At 46.0% G+C, this 17,957-nt stretch overlaps 1 protein-coding gene across 1 annotated transcript in view; it reads left to right on the top strand.

Moving 5' to 3' along the window:
* Positions 1-17,957, top strand: part of LOC117508945 (vacuole membrane protein 1-like) — a 65,975-nt gene that overhangs the window by 37,784 nt on the left and 10,234 nt on the right. The gene's annotated exons all lie outside the window — the stretch shown is intronic.

The following is a 17,957-nucleotide window of genomic DNA, read 5'->3' on the forward strand; positions in this document are numbered from 1 at the left end:
ACCTGTGAGGTGGGATGGATTATCTCAGCAAAGGAGAAGTGCTCACTATCACAGATTTCGACTGGTTTGTGAACAATATTTGAGGGAAATGGTGATATTGTGTATGTGGAAAAAGTTTTAGATCTTTGAGTTCATCTCATACAAAATGGGAGCAAAACCAAAAGTGTTGCGTTTATATTTTTGTTGAGTATATGTATATGTATGTATATATGTATGTATGTACGAGGTCTATTAGGAAAGTATCCGACCTTTTTATTTTTTCAAAAACTATATGGATTTGAATCACGTGTGATTGGGTCAGACAAGCTTGAACCCTCGTGCGCATGCGTGAGTTTTTTCACGCCTGTCGGTTGCGTCATTCGCCTGTGGGCAGGCTTTGAGTGAGCACTGGTCCACCCCTCCCGTCAGAATTCCTTTGTCTGAGAATGTCCTGAGAGACTGGCGCTTTGCTTGATCAAAATTTTTTCAGAAACTGTAAGGCACATCCAAGTGGACACCATTCGAGAAATTCAGACGGTTTTCGGTGAAAATTTTAACGGCTGATGAGAGATTAAGGAGTGTTACTATCGCTTTAAGGACAGCCCACGGCGCCTGACGGCACACCGCGCCCCAAGCCGCCGTCGTCAGCCTGTTTCGAGCTGAAAACCTCCAAATTTAAGCCTCTGTTGACCCAGGACATCGTGAGAGAGCAGAGAAGTTTCAGAAAAGGTCGGGATCAGCAGTTTATCCAGACATTCCACTGTTAAAGGAGATTTTGTAATGAAAGACGTGCGGACGGATTCGCGCGTCGGCACCCAGCCGCTCATGGCGCAGCGCCACAGCAGAACACCTCCGTGTTGATAACCATTCGTAAGATTAAGGATGGATTATCTCAGCAAAGGAGAAGTGCTCACTATCACAGATTTAGACTGGTTTGTGAACAATATTTGAGGGAAATGGTGATATTGTGTCTGTGGAAAAAGTTTTAGATCTTTGAGTTCATCTCATACAAAATGGGAGCAAAACCAAAAGTGTTGCGTTTATATTTTTGTTGAATGTATATATATGTGTATGTGTGTGTGTGTGTATATACGTGGTCTGTTAGAAAACTATCCGACCTTTTTATTTTTTGCAAAAACCATATGGATTTGAATCACGTGTGATTGCATCAGCCAAGCTTGAACCTTTGTGCGCATGCGTGAGTTTTTTCACGCCTGTCGGTTGCGTCATTCGCCTGTGAGCAGGCTTTGTGTGAGCAGTGGTCCACCCGTCTCGTCGGATTTTTATTGCGAATAAATGTCTGAACGATTTGGAGCTTTGCTGCATCAAATTTTTCCAGAAACTGTGAGAGACCTCCAGGTGGACACCATTCGGAAAATTCAGATGGCTTTCAGGGACGATTTTATGGGGATTATGTTGTGTGGGCCGCTGTAGAGGAGGTACTGCTGGCCCACCACCACCGGAGGACACCCTGCCTGGAGTGCGGGCTCCAGGCACAAGAGGGCGCTGCCGCCTCACAGGAGCAGCCGGGGTGACAGCTGTCACTTATCACCTACGACAGCTGTCACCAATCATCTGATCTTCAGTAGTATATCAGCAAGACGACATCTCCACCTCGTTGCCGAGATATCGCTCTACCTAGGAGGTAAAGTGCTCAGCCGATTGTGTTGTCTTCCCGACAATAATACTTTGTTGCTTTGTGTGTTTAATAGCAGACAGTGAGTATTTACAGCTGGAGACTGTGTTGGACTTTTTCCCTACCTCTTTGATAAGTACTCACACTCCTGCACTTACCAGTTTCTGATGAGAGGTGGAGGTGGTTTTCCCACCATACGTGTTGCTGGGTGCAAACGCATCCACATCTAACTGTTTTTTGTTCCTCGCCAGCAGTACCAGATCCGACAAGCGGAGGCAGTGGCCACCTGGGAGTTCGGGACTTGGCGGCTCCAGTATTCCCGGGGTTCGGTGGCGGAGGAAATCGTGTGGTTCCGGTTCTGCTTTGGACGGACGTCTCTTATCTTCGAGCCTGCCCACGTGACACATTTTTGTGAATTGACTTCATTGCTTACTATTGTGATCTGCCGTGTTTGTTGTGCTTATTCACAACAAACGTGATCCGGGACGTCGTCTGACTTCCACAAAAATGGCAGAAGATGTGGACATCAAGACTTTTTCGGCACATTCCACTGTTACAGGAGTTTTTTTCATAGAAAGAGAAGTGGAGGGATGCTCCACGGAGCTGCTCATGGCGTGGGACAAAAGCACCTCCGTGTTGGTCTCACAGGACGGCTTTCAGATGGCTTTCAGACGGCTTTCGGTGGCTTTTCAGTCGTGTAACTATCCGAGAAATTGTGCATGAGCTGGACATGCCAGAACATGTCCTGTGAGGCTTCATCACGGCATTGCTTTGCACCATGCAGCTCCACCGCGACGTGCGGAATTCGTCCGCACGTCTGTCTCAATGTGCCGAAAAAGTGCAGATGTCCACGTCTTCCGCAATTCCTGTGGAAGTCAGACGACTTTCCGGATCAACACAGCGTCCAGTGTGGAAATGAACGGCACATTTCACTGTTACAGGAGTTTTTGTCATGGAAAGAGGAGCGGAGGAATTTCCGCGCGTCGCTGTGGAGCCATCATGGCGCAACACAACGCCGTGATGAAGCCTCACAGGACATGTTGTGGCATGTCCAGCTCATGCACAATTTCTCGGATAGTCACACGACTGAAAAGCCACCGAAAGCCGTCCTGTGAGACCAACACTGAGGTGGATTTGTCCCGCGCCATGAGCGGCTCCGTGGCGCATCCCTCCGCTTCTCTTTCCATGACAAAAACTCCTGTAACAGTGGAATGTGCCGAAAAAGTGCTGATGTCCACGTCTTGCCATTTTTGTGGAAGTCAGACGATGTCCCGGATCAACAAAGCCTTCACTTTGGAAATGATCTGGTTGTTTCAGCGGGGTTTCAGCCTGTCGATCAGCGCTCGGAGTGCGCCGCACTCTCAGACGCTCCTTAATCTGTGTAATCCCCATAAAATCGTCCCTGAAAGCCATCTGAATTTTCCGAATGGTGTCCACCTGGAGGTCTCTCACAGTTTCTGGAAAAATTTGATGCAGCAAAGCTCCAAATCGTTCAGACATTTATTCGCAATAAAAATCCGACGAGACGGGTGGACCACTGCTCACACAAAGCGTGTTCACAGGCGAATGATGCAACCGACAGGCATGAAAAAACTCACGAATGCGCACGAAGGTTCAAGCTTGGCTGATGCAATCACACGTGATTCAAATCCATATGGTTTTTGCAAAAAATAAAAAGGTCTGATACTTTTCTAACAGACCTCGTGTGTGTATATATATATATATATATATATATATATATATGTGTGTGTGTGTATATACAGTGCTGTGAAAAAGTGTTTGCCCCCTTGACCCTTTACATGTTAGATTTTTATTAGGACATCAAAAAACAAAACAAAAATTCAGGTCGTGTATATTAAAATTTCCAAAATCATGCTCTTTAAACTCACAGTGAAAGTAAATCTCTAAAGTTTGATATAAATTAATTAAAAATCTAAAAGCCAAAATGATGGTGTGAATAAGTAAGTGCCCCCTTTAGTATAGCACATGTAAACCATCACTTTTATATACAGTTTTCTTCAGACAATTCAGTGGATGGACATGTGAACTTTCCCAAGACACTGACTTTGTCTTGGACATTATTTACATGAATTATGAAGAAATACAAACAGTATGGCACTCTATGGTAAATTTGTGTGGAGTAGATAGTTCTCAAAAACTGAGTGACTGTATAAGAAGGTGAAGAGTGAGGAAAGCCACCAAGACACTAGGGCAACCCTGAAGAAGTTATAGATTTCTGTGGCTGTGATTGAAGAAATTATGCAGGTGGTCATGAGATGTTAAACGCAGCTCGTTACTATATGTACTAGACGATGCACGACGCTCGATTAACCTGAAACTCGGTGCAATCCAAAGAATTCACACACGAATGGAAAATCAGCTGAAAAAGGGCCAAAACTCGCATTGGCACCAGTAGTTGGCAATGTTCTATTTGACACCGGTTATCTTCTTCTTCTTCTTCTTCTTTGTCTTTCGGCTGTTCCCGTTAGGGGTCGCCACAGCAGATCAATCGTTTCCATCTCACCCTGTCCTCTGTATCTTCCTCTGTCACACCAACCACCTGCATGTCCTCTCTCAGCACATCCATGAACCTCCTCTTTGGTCTCCCTCTTCTCCTCCTGCCTAGTGGCTCCATCCTCAGCATCCTTCTCCCTATATACCCTGGGTTCCTCCTCTGCAGATGTCCAAACCATCTCAATCTCGCCTCTCTGACTTTGTCTCCAAACCGTCCCACCTGAGGTGTCCCTCTGATATGTTCATTCCTAATCTTGTCCATTCTTGTCACTCCCACTTCAGCTCTGCCACCTCCTGCTCTGCCTCCTGTCTTTTTTGTTAGTGCCACTGTCTCTAAACCGTACAACATAGCTGGTCTCACTACTGTTTTGTAAACTTTCCCCTTCACTCTTGCTGATATTCTTCAGTCACAAATCACTCCTGCCACCTTTCTCCACCCACTCCACCCTGCCTGCACTCTCTTCTTCACCTTTCTACCACACTCTCCATTACTTTGAACAGTTGACCCCAAATATTTAAACTCATCTACTTTCACCACTTCTACTACTTGTAACTGCACTATTCCACTGGGCTCCCTCTCATTCACACACATGTACTCAGTCTTGCTTCTACTGACTTTCATTCCCCTTCTCTCCAAAGCATATCTCCACTTCTCCAGAGTAGACTCAACTTGCTCTCTACTCTCACTACAGATCACAATGTCATCTGCAAACATCATAGTCCATAGGGACTCCTGTCTGATCTCATCTGTCAACCTGTCCATCACCACTGCAAACAAGAAAGGACTCAGAGCTGATCCTTGGTGTAATCCCACCTCCACCTTGAATGAGTCTGTCATTCCGACTGCGCATCTCACCGCTGTCACACTATTCTTGTACATGTCCTGCACTACCCTAACATACTTCTCTGCCACTCCAGACTTCCTCATACAATGCCACAACTCTTCTCTTGGCACCCTATCATAAGCTTTTTCTAAGTCCACAAACACACAATGTAACGCTTTCTGTCCTTCTCTGTACTTTTCCAACAGTATTCTCAGAGCAAACATTTCATCTGTAGTTCTCTTTCTTGGCATGAAACCATATTGCTGCTCACAGATCTTCACCTGTTTTCTAAGCCTAGCTTCTACTACTCTTTCCCATAACTTCATGCTGTGGCTGATCAGCTTTATGCCTCTGTAGTTACTGCAGCTCTGCACATCACCCTTGTTCTTGAAAATAGGAACCAGCACACTTCGTCTCCACTCCTCAGGCATCCTCTCACTTTCCAAGATTTTATTAAACAATCTGGTTAGAAACTCTACTGCCATCTCTCCTAGACATTTCCATGCCTCCATTGGAATGTCATCTGGACCAACTGCCTTTCCATTCTTCATCCTCTTCATAGCAGCCCTCACTTCTTCCTTGCTAATCTCTTTTACTTCCTGATTTACTCTCACCACATCATCCAGCCTTTTCTCTCGCTCATTTTCTTTATTCATCAACTCTTCAAAAGTATTCCCTCCACCTTCTCAGCACACACTCCTCACTTGTCAGCACATTACCATGTGCATCTTTTACCACCCTAACCTGCTGCACATCCTTTCCAGCTCTGTCCCTTTGTCTGGCCAATCGGTACAAGTCCTTTTCTCCTTCCTTACTATTCAACTTCTTGTACAGCTCGCACTATGCCTTTTGCTTTGCTTTTGCCACTTCTCTTCTCGCCTTACGCCGCATCTCCTTGTACTCCTGTCTACTTTCTTCATCTCTCCAACTATCCCAAAACATTTTCGCCAACCTCTTTCTCCTTATGCTTTCCTGGACCTCTTCATTCCACCACCAAGTCTCCTTGTCTTCCTTCCACTGTCCAGATGTCATACCCAGTACTGCCCTAGCTGTCTCCCTCACCACATCTGCAGTACTTTTCCAGTTGTCCAAAATTGCTTCCCCTCCAACTAGTGCTTCTCTCACCTGCTCGCTAAATTTCACACAACAGTCTTCCTCCTTCAGCTTCCACCATCTGATCCTTTGTTGAGCTCTCACTCTCTTCTTCTTCTTTACCTCTAAAGTCATCCTACAAACAACCATCCTATGCTGTCTAGTGACACTCTCTCCTGCTACCACCTTACAGTCTGTGATTTCTTTTAGCTTGCATCTCCTATAAAGAATGTAGTCCACCTGTGTGCACCTTCCTCCACTCTTATATGTTACTCTGTGCTCCTCCCTTTTCTTAAAGTAGGTATTCACCACAGCCATTTCCATCCTTTTTGCAAAATCAACTACCATCTGTCCTTCCCCATTCCTATCTACCCATTATTTCCTCATCACCTCTGTTCCCTTCACCAACATGCCCATTGAAGTCTGCTCCTGTCACCACTCTTTCATGCTTGGGCACACTCTCCACCACCTCATCTAACAGACTCCAGAAATCTTCTTTCTCCTTCATCTCACAACCTACCTGTGGGGCATATGCACCGATGATATTCATCATCACCCCTTCAATTTCCAACTTCACACTCATCACCCTGTCAGACACTTGCTTAACGTTTTCCTCCTCTTCTTTGTCGTCTTCGCCCAGCAGTAGCCCAATTTCCACCGGCACCCTGTTGGGCAATAGCACCGGTGGCGGACGTTGTTAACCCGGGCCGCGACCGATCCGGTATGGGAATTCGATTCTGAGTCTGCATAGTTGGGTTGGCTTGTTTTACGCCGGATGCCCTTCCTGACACAACCCTCCTCATTTATCCGTGCTTGGGACCGGCACTCAGAATGTACTGGCTGCACACCCCATGTATGTGAGACGGTTATCCAATTACAGGGTTCCCGCGGGGTCTAAAAAAGTCTTAAATTCAGAAACTAAAATTTTAGGCCTTTAAATGTCTTAAAAACACCCACATTTTCACCGCAGGTCTAAAATGTAATTTACTCAAGTCTTAAAAAATTACATTCGCTCCGTCCATTCCGAGAAGTGTCTGTAGAACAGAAAAATGAAACGCATTCCAACGCGTCGTGACGTCAGTCGCGTCACTTCGGAAGCGGCAAGGGGGCGGAGATTGCGGCCATGTCACACTCTGGCTGTTTCACAACCGAGGCAGGCAGCCGGCGGGATGGAGCAAACCCCCTCAGTCCGAAATCTCCCACTTTTTGGATATAGGCGAAGTCTGCGGCTTTATCGAGGTGAGAATAATGTAAAAATAAAACGTGACGTTTACTGAACTGCTGTAAAGGTTTAATGATCGGCTAACGTAGTGAATACGTGATGACTTAAAACGTGGATCATTCTTCAAATAATCTGACACACCCATGCGTGGCTCATTATTCATGGATTATTATTCGACGGGACCAAGGCTTTAGAAATGTTCATTATCCATCGCCTGACTTGCCTTAAGAAAACTGGCTGTAAAAGTGATGATTTACTTGTGTTATACTAAAGAGTATGTAAGGAATAAACAACTCGAAGCCGTGCATTATATGGTTTGAATGCATGATGCGGACTCTAAAACGCCATGACACGAAGCAGAGTGGTGTTATTCCGCGAAGTGCATTCAAACCATATAATGCACGGCTTCGAGTTGTTTAATCCGCTTATACCACGGTCCCACACAGTGAGCTAACACACAAATATTTATTTAAGTTTCGTGTTCTCTTCTTCTTTCCTGTCTTCAATCTTGTCCAGTTCGTCCATCCATCCATCCATCCATTTTCTTCCGCTTTAACCGGAGTCGGGTCGCGGGGGCAGCAGCTCAAGCAAAGCCGCCCAGACCTCCCGATCCACACACACACCTCCTCCAGCTCCTCCGGGGGTACCCCAAGGCGTTCCCAAGCCAGGCGAGAGATGTAGTCCCTCCAGCGTGTCCTGGGTCTTCCCCGGGGCCTCCTCCCAGTGGGACGTGCCCGGAACACCTCTCCAGCGAGGCGTCCAGGGGGCATCCGGAAAAGATGCCCGAGCCACCTCAACTGACTCCTTTCGACATGGAGGAGCAGCGGCTCGACTCCGAGCTCCTCCCGAGTGACCGAGCTCCTCACCCTATCTCTAAGGGAGCGCCCAGCCACCCTGCGGAGGAAACTCATCTCGGCCGCTTGTACTCGCAATCTCGTTCTTTCGGTCATGAGCCAAATCTCATGACCATAGGTGAGGATCGGAACGTAGATCGATCGGTAAATCGAGAGCTTTGCCCCCCTACTCTGCTCTCTCTTCACCACGACGGTCCGATACAGCGACCGCATCACTGCAGATGCTGCACCGATCCGTCTATCGATCTCATGCTCCATCCGTCCCTCACTCGTGAACAAGACCCCGAGATACTTAAACTCCTCCACTTGAGGCAAGGACACTCCACCGACCTGAAGAGGGCAAAGCACCTTTTTCCGGTCGAGAACCATGGCCTCGGATTTGGAGGTGCTGATTTTCATCCCGGACGCTTCACACTCGGCTGCAAACCTCCCCAGTGCACGCTGAAGGTCCTGATTTGACGAAGCCAACAAAACCACATCGTCCGCAAACAGCAGAGACGACATTCTGTGGTTCCCAAAGCAGACCCCCTCTACACCCTGGCTGCACATAGAAATTCTGTCCATAAAAATAATGAACAGAACTGGTGACAAAGGGCAGCCCTGGCGGAGGCCAACGTGCACTGGAAACAGGTTTGACTTACTACCGGCAATGCGAACCAAGCTCCTGCTGCGGTCGTACAGGGACCGGATAGCCCTTTGCAAAGGACCCCGTACTCCCGGAGCACTCCCCACAGGGTGCGCCTAGGGACACGGTCGAATGCCTTCTCCACATCCACAAAACACATGTGGACTGGTTGGCCAAACTCCCATGAACCATCGAGCACTCGATGGAGCGTGTAGAGCTGGTCCAGTGTGCCGCGACCAGGACGAAAACCACACTGCTCCTCCTGAATCCGAGGTTCAACCATCGGTCGAATTCTCCTCTCCAGTACTCTGGAATAGACCTTACCGGGGAGGCTGAGGAGTGTGATCCCCCTATAGTTGGAACACACCCTCCGGTCCCCCTTCTTAAATAGAGGGACCACCACCCCGGTCTGCCAATCCAGAGGCACTGTCCCTGATCGCCACGCGATGTTGCAGAGGCATGTCAGCCAAGACAGCCCCACAACATCCAGAGACTTAAGGTACTCAGGACAGATTTCATCCACCCCAGGAGCCTTGCCACAGAGGAGCTATCTAACCACCTCGGTGACTTCGGTCTGAGTAATGGATGAGTCCGCCTCCGAGTCCCCAGTCTCTGCTTCCTCTTCGGAAGACGTGACGATGGGATTGAGGAGATCCTCGAAGTACTCCTTCCACCGCCCGACAACATCCCCAGTCAGGGTCAACAGCTCCCCACCCGCACCATAAACAGTGCTGGTGGAGAGCTGCTTCCGCCTCCTGAGGCGCCGGACGGTTTGCCAGAATCTCTTCGAGGCCGACCGATAGTCCTCCTCCATACCCTCCCCCAACTCCTCCCAGACCCAAGTTTTTGCTTCTGCGACCGCACGGGCTGCGGCACGCTTGGCCTGCCAGTACCTGTCAGCTACCTCTGGGGTCCCACCTACCAACAGAGATAAGTAGGACTCCTTCTTCAGCTTGATGGCATCCCTTACTTCCGGTTTCCACCACCGGGTTCGGGGATTGCCGCCGCGACAGGCACCAGAGACCTTGCAACCACAGCTACGAGCAGCCGCATCGACAATGGAGGTGGAGAACATGGTCCACTCGGACTCCATGTCTCCAACCTCCCCCGAGATCTGGGAGAAGCTCTTCCGGAGGTGGGAGTTGAAGACCTCGCTGACAGAGGGTTCCGCCAGTCGTTCCCAGCAGACCCTCACGATACGTTTGGGCCTGCCAGGTCTTACCGGCTTCCTACCCTCCCAGCGGATCCAACTCACAACCAGGTGGTGATCAGTCGATAGCTCTGCCCCTCTCTTCACTCGAGTGTCCGAGACACGTGGCCGAAGGTCAGATGATACGACTACAAAGTCGATCATCGACCTCCGGCTCAGGGTGTCCTGGTGCCACGTGCACTTATGGACACCTTGTGCTCGAACATGGTGTTCGTGATGGACAAACTGTGACTAGCACAGAAGTCCAACAACTGAACACCACTCGGGTTCAGATCGGGGAGGCCATGCTTCCCGATCACCCCCCTCCAGGTCTCACTGTCGCCGCCCACGTGGGCGTTGAAATCCCCCAGGAGAACAATGGAGTCCCCATTCGGAGCACTATCTAGTAACCCTCCCAGGGACTCCAGGAAGGTCGGGTACTCTGCACTGCCGCTCGGCCCGTAGGCCGAGACAACGGTGAGAGACCTGTCCCCGACCCGAAGGCGTAGGGACGCGACTCTCTCATTCACCGGAGTGAACTCCAACACTTGACAACTGAGCTGGGGAGCAATAAGCAATGCGACCCCAGCTCTCCGCCTCTCCCCGTGGGCGATGCCAGAAAAATGAAGCATCCAGCCCCTCTCCAGGAGTTGGGTACCAGAGCCCAAGCTGTGCGTGGAGGTGAGCCCGACTATCTCTAGTTGGTATCTCTCAACCTCCCGCACAAGCTCAGGCTCCTTCCCCCCTAGCGAGGTGACATTCCACGTCCCAACAGCCAGGGGCTGTGAGCATGGACCGGGCCGCCGGGCCACCCGCCCTCGACCGCCACCCAATCCTCTCTGCACCCGACCCCCATGGCCCCCTCTGCAGGTGGTGAACCCACAGGAGGGCGGGCCCACGTCACTCTTTCGGGCTGAGCCCGGCCGGGCCCCATGGGCCGAGCCCCAACCCCAGGCCTGGCTCCAGGGTGGGATCCCGGCTCCACCATACCGGGCGACGTCACGGTCCTTGATCTTTTACTGGTCATGGAGGTTCTGAACTGCCCTTAGTCTGACCCGTCACCTAGGACCTGTTTGCCTTGGGAGACCCTAACTGATTTGCGCGTTGCTATGGTGACACGACCAGAGTTGAGTGATAATACAGTGAATTAACTCGCCGAACTACGTGTGCGTATACACAAAAATAATGCACGCCAGTTAGACATGGAAATCTCACTGACCGTGGTATAACATTATTTGTGCAACTCATCATTTTTGCTTTGATATATTTATTTAATATATATCATGTAAAGATTTGTTTTTGGTTGGAGTTTGAGGATCATTTAAGAAATTTTAATACCAAGAAACCAGAATTCCCCGTCTGGGAAATAGAATAAAGACATTAAAATGTGTAAAAGCCCAAGGAGGTGAATATCTTTTTATCGGCACTGTAGCTCAGTGGATGAAGAGCTGGTCTGCGTTGTCTCAATCATCTGAGCTAGCCTTGTTGTCTGGGGAAGTATCCTGCATCAGACTGGCATCCTGTCTATTTCATGTTGCTCAATCTGGAGATGAGAACAGGCACCAACAGGCCTCAGGGCCCACATCGGACTTATTCTGTTTTTGGCTCTCCACACCTAAATTGGTACTCCAAGACGTCCTTCAAGGTCGGCCGGTCTGCTGTTGTATGAATACGTAAAGATGGGGAGAACATTATCTGAGGTGGACAGTCATCTGTCCAACTGCAGGTAACATAATCTCCAAGAAAAACTGCACAAAGGCAATTCAAATATTGTTTTTATTTTCAAAAGTATAATTTTGAGATAAATTCTTGTGATAGCTTTCCTTGCATTAAAAATGTATAGCAAATGCACTCCCTACTTTTTTGTCTAATCAGGCCTCTCCTGTGTTCTGTTATCATTCTTGTTTAAACTGTTCCCACCTCCCCAGTATACACAGTTTTTCATATCTGATTTGACCCCCATTCATAATGTGCAACTGCTTGTGAAGCTGCTGCCCAGTGATTGGTCCTAAAGTCCCATGTGATTTCAGAGAAGTCCCTCCCTCCCAACACTTCCAGTAAATCTGCCTGTGAGGGGGTGAGTCACCCAAGCAAGTCTCCCTCTTTAATCATCCCTCAGGCCTCACGCTCTCCCAGACACCCTCCTCCTCCTGCCTTTTCACCGGCGTCTAATTTGAATGACAGGCAGTTCTTTCAGGAACTGAATTCACATGACTGAAGTCTGCTGAGGTCAGATGCTGAGTCAGCAGAACAGAAATAGGAGAAACATGTATGCATTGTCCCCATTACCTGTTTTTACTTCTCAGCTGAAGGTCACATCACATCTGTCATCACAGCAGTGTGTTCAGGGGACATATCTCTTTGTGCATTTGTCATCTGATCTCTTTCGGGAACACTCAGTTGGAGTCAAAGTTGTGCAGCAGTTAGACTTTGTTCATTGTGAACCCCCCCCCAACACACACACACACACACAATTCTGTGAATATTTATGTACATGTGATTTGTTAGATTTTATTTTTAATAAATTTGCAAAAATCTAAAAAAAAGTTTTCGCATTCTCCTTATGGGGTATTGTGTGTAGAATTTTGAGAAAAATGAATTTCATCAAGTTGGAATAAGACTTTAACATAAAAAATTGTGGAAAAAGGGCAGCGCTGTGAATACTTTCTGGATGCTCAATACGCCACGCTCATGAAGTTGTTCATTTTTGATCCAACTCAAGTTATTATCCCCATTAAAAGTCATATAAATCTCTTATCGTGCCATAAGTGACATTATGGAAGATAAATTGGCTGAAACATTTGTCCCATCATGATGACGGAAAGACAGAGAAATATTTCCTGTGCATCTGTCAATGTGAAATGCTGTACTCCCTGTAACCTTTCATAGATTTGAGACAACTTTACTAAATTTGCATCAGGGATGCATCCCTTCAAGGTCTGGGCCGTTTGATTATGAATGACCTTGATGTAATTTTGAAGGTCATGGGGCCAAAAATATCTACAATACTGTACTCCTAATAACATTTCAGAGAAATACAGGTTTCCAAAAATGGCAGCAAGGATACATCGATCTTGAATGTCTAGGTCAAGTTTGATAATGAATGACTTTCACCTAGTTTTGAAGGTCACAGAGCCAAAAATTGTGTCCATGTACGATGAACACTGACCTCTCTATAAATTTCCAGGGATTACACTTGCAGGAAGGATGCATCCCTTGAAGAGCTAGGTCAAGTTCCTAACCTAGCACTGTAGTTTTTATGCCCTTTTCACTCAGACTTTCACATCTTTCCTCACACCTTTTCCAAACCAATAAAATCATGACTAACACACAAATTGTGAATGTATTCTCCCCAATAAAACTTTGACACTAGTCTGCGCAGTGATTATTACAGTGCAGTTTGAAGTTTGTTGTTTTTATCATGAAGTTTTTTATTATTATGACAAGGCTTGATGAAAATATTGCCCACCCACAAATACATATGGGACTGCATACATTTATCTGACGGGGTAAACAAGGCCTTCAGTCTAAAGGTGCACTGACACAAGCATGTTTTTGATTGATGCAACAGCACGACCTGTGTCGTGCTGGAGAGTAAACTCGTCTTTAATTGGTGTAGACAGGATGCCAGAGGGATGTCTGTGTGTGCTATTGCGCACAGAGAATTTTGAAATGTTCAAAAAAATCTTTCACGCACAAATGTCTTGCTATGTGGCGTGATCTAATCTCCAACACTACGTGCAGCTCGTCAAGTGGCGTAAACAAGCAGTGAACAGGGTGAGTGGTGACGTCAGCGGGTCGCATCAGAGCGCAGCTTGTCTGAAGGACAATAACAAGAAGTTAAATCTGTTATAAACATAACAATAAATACTTTAACAGCTGCACAGAAGAAGGAAAAACACACACAACTGTTTTATCAAACCATTACAATGTAAACAAGTCAAATAATTACCTTTTTAGATGGCTCAAAATGCTTTCTGCAGCTTGTTAGGCACATGCGTGAATGGTTCCGGCTGCAGCCTCCTCTGTGATTCAGGAAGTGATTAGAGCTGTTTTCAACAGCTAGTTTGCAGAAAAAAAAAGATTAATCCACCACCAAATGAGGTGGGCTTCATAGATAATTGGCAAAGCTTCTGGGGAAAACCTGGTCTTGTTAGGAGAGACGGCATCCATCCCACTTCGGATGGAGCAGCTCTCATTTCTAGAAATCTGGCCAATTTTCTTAAATCCTCCAAACCGTGACTATCCAGGGTTGGGACCAGGAAGCAGAGTTGTAGTCTTACACACCTCTCTGCAGCTTCTCTCCCCCTGCCATCCCCTCATTACCCCATCCCCGTAGAGACGGTGTCTGCTCCCAGACCACCAATAACCAGCAAAAATCTATTTAAACATAAAAATTCAAAAAGAAAAAATAATATAGCACCTTCAACTGCACCACAGACTAAAACAGTTAAATGTGGTCTATTAAACATTAGGTCTCTCTCTTCTAAGTCCCTGTTGGTAAATGATATAATAATTGATCAACATATTGATTTATTCTGCCTTACAGAAACCTGGTTACAGCAGGATGAATATGTTAGTTTAAATGAGTCAACACCCTCGAGTCACACTAACTGTCAGAATGCTCGTAGCACGGGCCGGGGCGGAGGATTAGCAGCAATCTTCCATTCCAGCTTATTAATTACTCAAAAAACCCAGACAGAGCTTTAATTCATTTGAAAGCTTGACTCTTAGTCTTGTCCATCCAAATTGGAAGTCCCAAAAAACAGTTTTATTTGTTATTGTCTATCGTCCACCTGGTCGTTACTGTGAGTTTCTCTGTGAATTTTCAGACCTTTTGTCTGACTTAGTGCTTAGCTCAGATAAGATAATTATAGTGGGTGATTTTAACATCCACACAGATGCTGAGAATGACAGCCTCAACACTGCATTTAATCTATTATTAGACTCTATTGGCTTTGCTCAAAAAGTAAATGAGTCCACCCACCACTTTAATCATATCTTAGATCTTGTTCTGACTTATGGTATGGAAATAGAAGACTTAACAGTATTCCCTGAAAACTCCCTTCTGTCTGATCATTTCTTAATAACATTTACATTTACTCTGATGGACTACCCAGCAGTGGGGAATAAGTTTCATTACACTAGAAGTCTTTCAGAAAGCGCTGTAACTAGGTTTAAGGATATGATTCCTTCTTTATGTTCTCTAATGCCATATACCAACACAGTGCAGAGTAGCTACCTAAACTCTGTAAGTGAGATAGAGTATCTCGTCAATAGTTTTACATCCTCATTGAAGACAACTATGGATGCTGTAGCTCCTCTGAAAAAGAGAGCTTTAAATCAGAAGTGCCTGACTCCGTGGTATAACTCACAAACTCGTAGCTTAAAGCAGATAACCCGTAAGTTGGAGAGGAAATGGCATCTCACTAATTTAGAAGATCTTCACTTAGCCTGGAAAAAGAGTCTGTTGCTCTATAAAAAAGCCCTCCGTAAAGCTAGGACATCTTTCTGCTCATCACTAATTGAAGAAAATAAGAACAACCCCAGGTTTCTTTTCAGCACTGTAGCCAGGCTGACAAAGAGTCAGAGCTCTATTGAGCTGAGTATTCCATTAACTTTAACTAGTAATGACTTCATGACTTTCTTTGCTAACAGAATTTTAACTATTAGAGAAAAAATTACTCATAACCATCCCAAGACGTATCGTTGTCTTTGGCTGCTTTCAGTGATGCCGGTGTTTGGTTGGACTCTTTCTCTCCGATTGTTCTGTCTGAGTTGTTTTCATTAGTTACTTCATCCAAACCATCAACATGTTTATTAGACCCCATTCCTACCAGGCTGCTCAAGGAAGCCCTACCATTATTTAATGCTTCGATCTTAAATATGATCAATCTATCTTTGTTAGTTGGCTATGTACCACAGGCTTTTAAGGTGGCAGTAATTAAACCATTACTTAAAAAGCCATCACTTGACCCAGCTATCTTAGCTAATTATAGGCCAATCTCCAACCTTCCTTTTCTCTCAAAAATTCTTGAAAGGGTAGTTGTAAAACAGCTAACTGATCATTTGCAGAGGAATGGTCTATTTGAAGAGTTTCAGTCAGGTTTTAGAATTCATCATAGTACAGAAACAGCATTAGTGAAGGTTACAAATGATCTTCTTATGGCCTCGGACAATGGACTCATCTCTGTGCTTGTTCTGTTAGACCTCAGTGCTGCTTTTGATACTGTTGACCATAAAATTTTATTACAGAGATTAGAGCATGCCATAGGTATTAAAGGCACTGCGCTGCGGTGGTTTGAATCATATTTGTCTAATAGCTTACAATTTGTTCATGTAAATGGGGAATCTTCTTCACAGACTAAGGTTAATTATGGAGTTCCACAAGGTTCTGTGCTAGGACCAATTTTATTCACTTTATACATGCTTCCCTTAGGCAGTATTATTAGACGGTATTGCTTAAATTTTCATTGTTACGCAGATGATACCCAGCTTTATCTATCCATGAAGCCAGAGGACACACACCAATTAGCTAAACTGCAGGATTGTCTTACAGACATAAAGACATGGATGACCTCTAATTTCCTGCTTTTAAACTCAGATAAAACTGAAGTTATTGTACTTGGCCCCACAAATCTTAGAAACATGGTGTCTAACCAGATCCTTACTCTGGATGGCATTACCCTGACCTCTAGTAATACTGTGAGAAATCTTGGAGTCATTTTTGATCACGATATGTCATTCAAAGCGCATATTAAACAAATATGTAGGACTGCTTTTTTGCATTTACGCAATATCTCTAAAATCAGAAAGGTCTTGTCTCAGAGTGATGCTGAAAAACTAATTCATGCATTTATTTCCTCTAGGCTGGACTATTGTAATTAATTATTATCAGGTTGTCCTAAAAGTTCCCTAAAAAGCCTTCAGTTAATTCAAAATGCTGCAGCTAGAGTACTAACGGGGACTAGAAGGAGAGAGCATATCTCACCCATATTGGCCTCTCTTCATTGGCTTCCTGTTAATTCTAGAATAGAATTTAAAATTCTTCTTCTTACTTATAAGGTTTTGAATAATCAGGTCCCATCTTATCTTAGGGACCTCGTAGTACCATATCACCCCAATAGAGCGCTTCGCTCTGACTGCAGGCTTACTTGTAGTTCCTAGGGTTTGTAAGAGTAGAATGGGAGGCAGAGCCTTCAGCTTTCAGGCTCCTCTCCTGTGGAACCAGCTCCCAATTCAGATCAGGGAGACAGACACCCTCTCTACTTTTAAGATTAGGCTTAAAACTTTCCTTTTTGCTAAAGCTTATAGTTAGGGCTGGATCAGGTGACCCTGAACCATCCCTTAGTTATGCTGCTATAGACGTAGACTGCTGGGGGGTTCCCATGATGCACTGTTTCTTTCTCTTTTTGCTCTGTATGCACCACTCTGCATTTAATCATTAGTGATCGATCTGTGCTCCCCTCCACAGCATGTCTTTTTCCTGGTTCTCTCCCTCAGCCCCAACCAGTCCTAGCAGACTGCCCCTCCCTGAGCCTGGTTCTGCTGGAGGTTTCTTCCTGTTAAAAGGGAGTTTTTCCTTCCCACTGTAGCCAAGTGCTTGCTCACAGGGGGTCGTTTTGACCGTTGGGGTTTTACATAATTATTGTATGGCCTTTGCCTTACAATATAAAGCGCCTTGGGGCAACTGTTTGTTGTGATTTTGCGCTATATAAAAAATTGATTGATTGATTGATTGATTGAAAATAATTATTTTATATACACAGCATCCAGCGCATAGAGCAGGGGTGGTGGCCAAGTGGTTAATGCGCTTGGTTTCAGTGCAAAAGGTTCCGGGTTTAAATCCCACCCCTGCTACATTTCTCCATGTAATGTGGAGTTGCGTCAGGAAGGGCATCCGGCATAAAAACTGTGCCAATTCAACATGCAGATCCACCTTGGATTTGCTGTGGCTACCCCGAGTGCAAACAAGGGAGCAGCCGAAGGGACTTAAGCCTGGGTCCCACTGAATATTGAAGG

This window comes from Thalassophryne amazonica, chromosome 4 (genome assembly GCF_902500255.1).
Source record: "Thalassophryne amazonica chromosome 4, fThaAma1.1, whole genome shotgun sequence".
In the NCBI taxonomy this organism is placed as follows: domain Eukaryota; kingdom Metazoa; phylum Chordata; class Actinopteri; order Batrachoidiformes; family Batrachoididae; genus Thalassophryne; species Thalassophryne amazonica.